This window comes from Lampris incognitus, chromosome 17, assembly GCF_029633865.1.
Source record: "Lampris incognitus isolate fLamInc1 chromosome 17, fLamInc1.hap2, whole genome shotgun sequence".
NCBI lineage: Eukaryota > Metazoa > Chordata > Actinopteri > Lampriformes > Lampridae > Lampris > Lampris incognitus.
The window spans coordinates 17,089,565-17,098,937 of record NC_079227.1 but is presented as its reverse complement, the minus strand read 5'-3'; the positions used below and the strand labels follow the sequence as shown (position 1 = coordinate 17,098,937).

At 43.8% G+C, this 9,373-nt stretch overlaps 1 protein-coding gene across 1 annotated transcript in view; it reads left to right on the top strand.

Moving 5' to 3' along the window:
* The first annotated feature begins 8,862 nt into the window (after positions 1 to 8,862).
* dnmbp (dynamin binding protein) overlaps positions 8,863 to 9,373 on the top strand; it is a 55,826-nt gene continuing 55,315 nt past the window's right edge. The window contains exon 1 of the mRNA XM_056296693.1: positions 8,863 to 9,152. The gene's annotated coding sequence lies outside the window, so the exon portion shown is untranslated. The remainder of the gene's footprint in view (positions 9,153 to 9,373) is intronic.

Sequence of the window (9,373 nt, the reverse complement as noted above, 5' to 3'; positions counted from 1 at the left end):
AGTGCTGTAATTCCTTTTCTCTGCATCAAGTCCCACACAGTCCATCGTCTCTGTCTGCACATAAGGTGCGTAAAGCACACTTTGCCATGCCTGGTTGCTCTCTGGTTAAACGGAGGAGAGCACGGATCAAAGTTGGCGCTGTTCAAAAGGTTGTGGGGGTGCAGGAACACATACTAAGATTTTCCAATGCTTTTCACCTGGGTTTTCCCAACCCGCTCATTATCAAAGACTGAATCCAGCCCACATTACTTTCCTTAGATCTAGATTTATGAGGGAGGGTTGAGCTTGTAATCCTGTAATTTCCCATCGGCCCTATGTATCGCTGTAGTGCTTTACCTGGGTCTTGAAATTGCCTACGGTTATCTTCACGCCCATCCTAACAAACTCGACCGCATCGTCAGTGAAGGCAAGAATTCTCCCCCTCCGGATTTCTCCCCAATTGTATCCGGCCAAGTGCCTCACTCTTCCAAACCGTCCCGGTCGCTGCTCCACCCCCTCTGCCGATCCGGGGAGGGCTGCAGACTACCACACGAAAATATACATGCAGAGTCGCCAGCCGCTTTTCACCTGATGGTGGGGAGTTTCGCCAGGGGGGCATAACGCGTGGGAGCATCACGTTATTTCCTCCAGCTCCCCCTCTCCCTTCCTCCTGAACAGCTGTTTGGACCGACCAGAGGAGGCGCTAGTGCAGCGACCAGGACACGTACCCACACCCCAGCAAACATGCCTCTTTGGGGCCCATGTGGGGCCACTGCGAGCAGGAACAGAAGGCCCACTGTGGGCAGCCCACTGTGGGCCCCGTTACCGGCATGAAATGCGGGGCACGTGTGGGCCCCACACTAAAGGCCCCTGGTGGGGCCCCAGTGGGCAGCCCACACTAACCAGAGTGGGCCCTCAGTGGGACCCATTGTGGGCCCGCAGCATGCCCATAGTATGGCCACACGTTGGGCTGGGATCAGTGATCCCACACGGGCCCATAGTGCCCCATGTGTACCTGGTATGCTAATGACATTTATTGACAGCCAGCTCAAACAAAAAAATGAAGAAAATATAAATGACAGAAGAAAGAATTTATTGAAAATTGGAAACAATTGGAATTGAAAAACAAAACTATACACCAAATTAAATGCTTTTATAAAACAGATCAACAAACAGAACCACATTTGGACACAATAAGAACATTAAATCTAAAAAAAACCCAAACATTAAATCTATTTATTTTTTGCTCCTTCTGCTCTCCTTCCTCCGTCTCTATCCCTGGCATTTCTGAGCCACATTTTGATGGCAGCTTCCACCTCGGATGCTGTGGCCCGGCTGCTTTTTGTCACAGCATCTGAAGAAAACAACAATTGAAATGTAAGTGTACAGTATGAGTTAGCCAAAGGTGGAGCATTTAATCTAGCCTGGGATACCATTCACCTGTGGGGGTAGAGGCAAATCTCGAACAGAGATGTCTCAAAACCTGGGCAAGTAAAGCCAAAATTATCTGTATGTGACCGTGTTTTTTTATTTAGGTAAACTGACACTTTGATTGTTCCGTGGACTCAGGCAGGGCAAAATTCAAAATAAACTACCCAAATCCAACTTCTTGGAGTATTTAAAGTAATGAGGATTGGCACCACCTCGTGACCAAGCCCAAACTGAACCAGGGCTATAGGCTATATTTACTTGTGTACTGCTAGAGTGATGGAGTGTGTCAAGTTTATTACTGCACACATGCACAACATGTCAGATGTATTGCAGACTATATGAGACTACAATAAGCTGCTGTGTGTGTATGTTTGCTAAATTTCTGATGGTTCAAAATTATTAAAATTGTAAAGTTATGAGTAATAGTTCATCTGTAATTAAGTTGGTTAAAAAAACAGCATCAGCTGCTCTATGGGAACATTTAAGGGACAAAAAATTAACAAAAAACTAGTGTTCTTTCTCTTAACTATAATATGAAACAGCTGCGACAAACCAAAACGTTGAGATGGTACTTTTGTCCAGCCATTCCAGTCAATTCAAAAGCCTTATTCAAAAGCTTAGTTTGGACATCCTTGAATCTTCAGCCTCCTATCCTACATAAAATCCACCAGACTTGTCATGATACTGGGTCTCTTTAGAAGCCAGAGAAGCCCTGAACACCCATTCATCATGTACTTTAATGTTTTAGGGTGAGTTGTTCTGATAAGTGTACGAAACAGTGGTTTGTATTGCACATGTCCCCCTAAAACTGTGAAAAGCAGCTATTTATGGATTGAATGTGACACTCTCTTGTTCTATGAACAGGAGTTAGCACATCAACTGCTATTAAATTTCCACAGGAATGGTGAATATTATCCATTTTTCTTCATCAGAGCTCCATGAAAGTCCTCATTAATCAGCAATAGTGTGTTTTTTGTTCTGTAAAATCGGGTGTGGGTCTTCATCTGCTGGCTCCTGAGGCAACAATGCTCGAACCGGGAGGCGGTGTTTGACAGATTTGCAGTAGATGTCACTGCTGTACAAGGCAGGGAGATGACGCGTCTGCATCTGCAACATACTGCGTGCATCTGATACTTCCAGCGCTGCAAAGAGCATATATTGTTGAAAAAAATGGCAGCCTTTTGTGAAATAAGGAAATGACTTGGTTTGATAAAATTATAATACTATAGACTGAAGGACATGAAAAGATAAGAGGATGTTGACAGACAGACAGATACACGGATAGATGGAAAGATGGATGGATGGATGGACGGACGGATAGATAGTTAATGAACAATTATTGTTAATGTAAGTTTGTTAGTTATATTAAGCCCATTGGAGTTCTTTGTTAGGATGACAAAGTTTTTGTATCTTTATTATTAAGTTTTCCTATTTTATACATTATCTTTAATCCACTGTTTATGTGTTTTTATCCGTATCTTATTCTTGTTTGGAATAAAGACCTGTTTATTTTCGCCATATGCTTTGCTAGTGCCTTTTAAGGACTGCAAAGTATGCTGGCACTGTGATTGCCCTGTAGCCTTTCCATATGTTCAATGAGGGTAGATTCCTCTCTGAAAGATCTACCCTGCAGTCCACAAACAAGGGGCCATTATTGAAAGTCCGAGTCCACTGAATGGGACTTTAAAAGAAAAGAATTTCCACTTCTTTTCCCTGTGACATTCACAAACACTACAACACATAACAATAGCCCCTCTCTGACGAACAGGAAAGAGGAAAAGCGCACTTCACCGGGCACTGTAGGAATTTGTGACACTGATGTACTGCTGAGGTTCCCAAAGGCACACACACACAACTGTTCAAGTCTAGAAAATAAGGCTAACTTTTTCCATATTTCAGTAACATGAATTGTGTCAACATACAGCTGTTGGTTACAGCCAACCTGCACTGTACATCTGAATCACACGACTACAAACTTGAAATAGAAAAACTACTATGGCATACTACTACTACTACTACTACTACTGCTGCTGCTACTGCTACAACTACTACTACTGCTACTACTACTACAGTATGCTACTACTACTGCTACCAACTACTACTAGTACTACTACAGTATGCTACTACTACTACTACCAACTACCACAACTACTACTACTATTACTACTGCTGCTACTACTACTACTACTACTAACTACTACTACTACTACTACTGCTACTATTACAACAACAACTACTACTACTATTACTACTGCTGCTACTACTACTACTACCAACTACTACTACTGCTACTACTGCTACTATTACAACAACAACTACTACTACTATTACTACTGCTGCTACTACTACTACTACCAATTACTACTACTACTACTACTACTACTACTACTACCACTACTACTACTACTACTACTACTACTACTACTACTACTACCACTACTGGTAGTCTGGCAGCCATCGAGACTTGTCGGGATGGCATTCTCCAAAGCCCAGCCTTAAGACTAATACTAATCCAATTGCTTTACTGTTTCTGCTCCATATGGTCTCCACCTACTGACTGTGCCGGGTCGCAATAGGATCAGAATGCATTCAGCCTCCCAAAAGACTAAGCAAGTAAGAGTGTTAAAGAGATTGAGAGTACACAGAGTAAGACAAGAGGATTGCTGTAACGGAAAGAAATGGTTGTGTTTCACTGCCCCTTCCAGCTCAGCAATCGCTCACTACCAACACTTGACTCATACCGGACCCAACGTTTTTCCAAAAAAGAAAAAAGAAAAAAGAAGGTTTTCCGGGGCGTCTGGGTAGCGTAGCGGTCTATTCCGTTGCCTACCAACAAGGGGATAGTCAGATCGAATCCCCGTGTTTCCTCCGGCTTGGTCGGGCGTCCCTACAGACACATTTGGCCGTGTCTGCGGGTGGGAAGCCAGATGTGGGTACGTGTCCTGGTCGCTGCACTAGCGCTTCCTCTGGTCGATCAGGGTGCTTGTTCAGGGGGGAGGGGGAACTGGGGGGAATAGCGCGATCCTTCCACGCGCTACGTCCCCCTGGTGAAACTCCTCACTGTCAGGTGAGAAGAAGCGGCTGGCGACTCCACATGTTTCGGGGGAGGCATGTGGTAGTCAGCAGCCCTCCCCGGATCAGCAGAGGGGGTGGAGCAGCAACCAGGACAGCTCGCAAGAGTGGGGTAATTGGCCAAGTACAATTGGGGAGAAAAAAAGGGGGGGGATTTATAATTAAAAAAAAGTTTTCCACTTCATCGGGACATGCTTCACCTGCGGCACCACATCTATGCTTCAAAACAGCACAACGTAAAACAACCAGTGTAAGTCTGACGATGCTGTGTAGTCAGTGCCCAAGTCCATCTATATAAATATATACCTAAGTCTATATATGCGGACACCTGTCTTTGACCTCTTAGCAACGAGGCTAAAAGTCACTGTGGACAACCGCTAGACTTCTTAGCAGCAGGGTGAATTTTCTGTGCCACTAACATAGACAAGATTGAAGGGAAAGGGGAAAAAAAGAGCCGAGTAGGAATCTTACTTTTATGAAAGTAAATTACTTTTATGAAAGTAAATTATGGCAAACAGGAGAAAATGATGCAAGGGTGTGTTATTCAGAGGTTGTGAGGGTCAAAGAGATGAGTTCTGATACCACAATAGAGGAATGGGGGGGGGGGTGCCTCTACTGTTTTTACTGAAATGGGAAGATCAGACCACCACTGAGAAACCAGGAGGAAGAGGAGTTGAGCATGATCGCCGGGATAGGAGTGGAAAGCAGACAGTGGCAGAAAGTACAACACAGGCTGGCGTTCAGGAATGAACGATGGCCTGGTGGTGTGAGGCCTGGGCAGCTTTGTGTGCAAGTGCCGTGGCTTTGAATGCAATAAAAGCAACCATGCACAGACAGTGATGGGAAGTGACAGGATAAGTGGAAGGTGGGCCTCATTTTACCTGATGATTTTTAACAATTTGAAAAGAGTATTTTGGCAGGCTGTCAGGAAGGAAGTTACAGCAAAGGATTAATGAAGCGATTAAAGCTTTAACAAGGAGCTGGGCCCAAATGAGTAAGGGTCTAAAGGACAGATTTAATTTAAATTAGCAGTACTTATTTATGGCTACAGTGTAAGTCTAGTATGGTGTTTGACGAGTACCGTACCAATATTCTTGCAGAAATTGGCCGAGGTTGCTGTGGTCTCAGGGCAAACTTAACAGAGAGCTTTGCTGTAAGAGACCGTAAAGTTGATTAAAACTGTCTAACCATAGGCATGCTGCTTTGCATTAACTGTAACATGTGTATGCACACATGCAGATTGTTTCTGCAAGTTTATAACCAAGCGGCTAAATAATGTTAATCACAAACATGCTGTTTGCAGTCAGTTTATTGGCTAGCTTATATGACTTGTTCTTTGCAATAAAATGGGTGTTGCTTTGTTGTTTATACGAATTTATGCTAAGGGTTCATATGCAAGGTTAGTTATTATAAAATTTACAACATTCTATATTGTTATTAATTGGGCAGTGTTAAAACCTTTTTCTGTCACCAGTTAGGTGCACAACTATGGTAGTGATGCTGGCGATAATGTAATGCTTGTTTCATGTTGGTATTGGTTTTGTCCATACTGTATAGGTCTGGGCGGCATGGTGGCCCAGTGGTTAGCATGGTCGCCTCACAGCATGGAGGTCCTGGGTTCGAGCCCTGGGGTAGTCCAACATTGGGGTCATCCCAGGTCGTCCTCTGTGTGGAGTTTGCATGTTTTCACCGTGTCTGTGTGGGTTTCCTCCAGGTACTCTGGTTTCCTCCCACAGCCCAAAGACATGTAGGTCAGGTGAATCAGCTGTACTAAATTGTCCCTAAGTGTGAATGTGTGTGTGTGTGTGTGTGTGTGTGTCAGCCCTCTGATGGCCTGGTGGCCTTTCCAGGGTGTCTCCCCACCTGCCGCCCAATGACTGCTGGGATAGGCTCCAGCATCCCCGTGACCCTGAGCGCAGGATAAGCGGTTTGGATAATGGATGGATGGATGCATGTATACAGGTCTGCATCCAAGTTTCTATAAGAACCTTTGGAGGGCCAATCACATTACCCAGTCTAAGTCATGCAACAAGTCAAATACATTATACCCACCATTTTAAAGTTCTTAAGTCATGATCCGACAGTGATCGTAACAAAGAACACCCAAAAGGCAAACAATAGATTCTGAATTTGTGACTCATTTTACATCACTGTTGTAATGTCAACCAAATCAAATGACATAAAACCATAGTTGCAAATGAATCACAATAAACAGTAAAAAAAAAAACAGAGGGCAATCCACGAAATATTCCAGTAAGTGACTTCAGTAACTGAGTCCAGCCGTTCATTTGCTGCCTACTCGAACAGTAAGTCACATTTGATGTTCGCCACTCAGCAATAGAGAAACAATCAGAGGACTGTATGATAGCTAATATATTCTACTCCAACAGAGGCTCTAGTGATGACCAACTGGCAAAATATATTGAAAGACAACAATGGGCTTTAGACCCACATAGACGCTGTGAGAGAAGACAAAGGTAGTACGGTCTCACTGATCTGGTCCCTTTTCAGAAGCATTGAGGATCTGTGTGTGTGCGTGCGCGTGCATGTGCACGTGTGTGTGCATGCATGTGTATGTGTGTGTACATGTGCATGTGTGTGAGTGTGGGTTCTTGCAGATATCTTTGTGCGTATTTAGTTGACCAAATGAAGCCCACCCAAGGCATTTCACTGCCAGATCTCTCCCACACTGCCTTGCTCATGCCCATTGACTCAGAATCACACATTTGTGTATCACACATTTGTTAAGTGCCAAATACTGGTTGAAAATTTTTAATGTGCTAGGGTGAGTTTTTGAAGGCCCTATGGATTTTGTTTCAGTAGTGTTACCATGAAAACTTCTTTTGCCAGAATTTTCCGACCCATTGGTTTGAAGATCGTCAGCAAAATCATGGATTTAGCCCCGATTCTTGTGTTGTTTGTAAAACGGGAGGACAAAGGACAGGTATTCTTAGTTGAAGTGGGATTTGATAGTTGATTTGAAGAGAGGATTTTCCGTCACGAGTTCCAAAATCTATTTGAAAATCTCCTTGAAATTATGAGTTAATGATAAAGGAAGTATTTGGATACTTAATTACAGCTTTTGGCACGCTATGGGCAGAATGATACTGACAAAGCTGGTTTGTGTACATCTGAATGAGTATCGTACATTTGTATGCATATCTGGTAGACGTGGATTAATGTTTATGTGTGCAGCTTGAGACCTTGCTTCTTTTCTTTCTGCTCTTCTCCTCTCCCCTGTAGACACCTCAGTGCTAAGGCATTTATTGGCTTTATTTCCTGCTATTGTTCTGGCTGTTATGAGGAAGCTGTCATTACTGCAGACACAGCAGAAACTACATATAATCTAGCTTTCACACTGCATGCACACACATACACACACACACACACGCGCACACACACACACACCTCCCCAAGCTTGCACTAAAACCAAAATTAGACGCCTTTTTTTTCACGAAAAAACAGCTTTCATAGTTTTAATTATCCCTACTGTTGCCGCCAATGTGACATGACATGCCACGCAGGAGGATGAGTTATACAGTTTTCTTCTGCTCGATCCCTGCAAACGTAGAGACTATCTTGTATTCATGAATGTTGAAAATTATAAGGGGATTCTTTAGTTTTTCACTCATCGTTTAAGGCAGCTACTGTTACTGAAAAGTGTTTTTATCTGATGAATTTGCTAAGCAAAAAATTTTCTTCATTGCACATCAGATCCAAACATTAAAAATAAATAACCAAGGCAAATTAGATAAACCATAAAGGCCAAAGTCATCACCTCTAACTATTCATATTCAGTTAAGTAGCTGGTTATTAATTAGTTAGCAGTGATAACTTTACCTTCCACCCCCCCCCCCCCCACCCCTCGCCCCAATAAAGATGAAAACACAGTGAGCGATTCTGTCATTACTCTAGAAAATGAAAATGAACTACTTTGGTACTGGGCAGATGGTCATAACATGACGTGTGCTGTCCTGTGTAGGAATGGCAGGATGGACAAGGGCCAATATCTACCTCTGAGGATGTCTGATCTTCCTTTGGCCTAAAAGAGGTATTTTCATGCCCCCCAAAAATTGCTAGATGTTTATACCGCAATGTGAGACTGACCCGTCTTCGGAAAACGATGCTGCAAACCTGCGCGGTTATAGTTTTTCATCGCAACAGCACAACATTAATAGAGGTAGACTGTGGACGTTAACTGACGCCTCGTAAATACATTTCTCTCTCTCCTCATGTGCATGTTTTTTACCCCGCCTCCCCTCCCCCTGCGCTTTTCAATCAGGCATTATCCGAGACAGCAAAGGGCCCTCCGGTTCAGTAAAAGAGGTGGCGTCGATGTCGGCATGGAGAACTCGAAGCAGCCAACTCAGTTGATCCAACTTCTAATGAGATGACAGCTGATTCTGCCAGGACGACGTCAGTGGTGCCGTGTGACTTTCCTCCAACATTGTGGGTCTTTAAAACCTACGTAAAGAGAAAAAAACAACAACCCCCCGGCTGTCCCGTTGAGGGAGAATGAAGCGGAGGCTGCTCTAGCTGCTTTTAAGTGAGTCGCGGAGAGAAGAAATTCTGCCACCGCATCACCAACCCTTCAAAGTTGGATATCTAGTCTGACTGGATCTAACGGCTGAAATCTCCCACTTTCCCGGGATATTTTAACCACCAAACAGGTAGGAAATACGTGCAACAGTTTAACTCTTGCGCTGTCTCCCGTGTGTTACGATTCATTGCAATTACAGTGGAAAATAAGGGAGGAGTAGAGGGGGGGGGGGTCGCCTATCACATGATGAACAGTACGCCAAGTTACATTACGGCGTTAGGGATGACACAAGTGAATGGTTCGTGTTGCTTTCAACCACGATCTACCAATGGTACCCGTCACTTCGCTTCG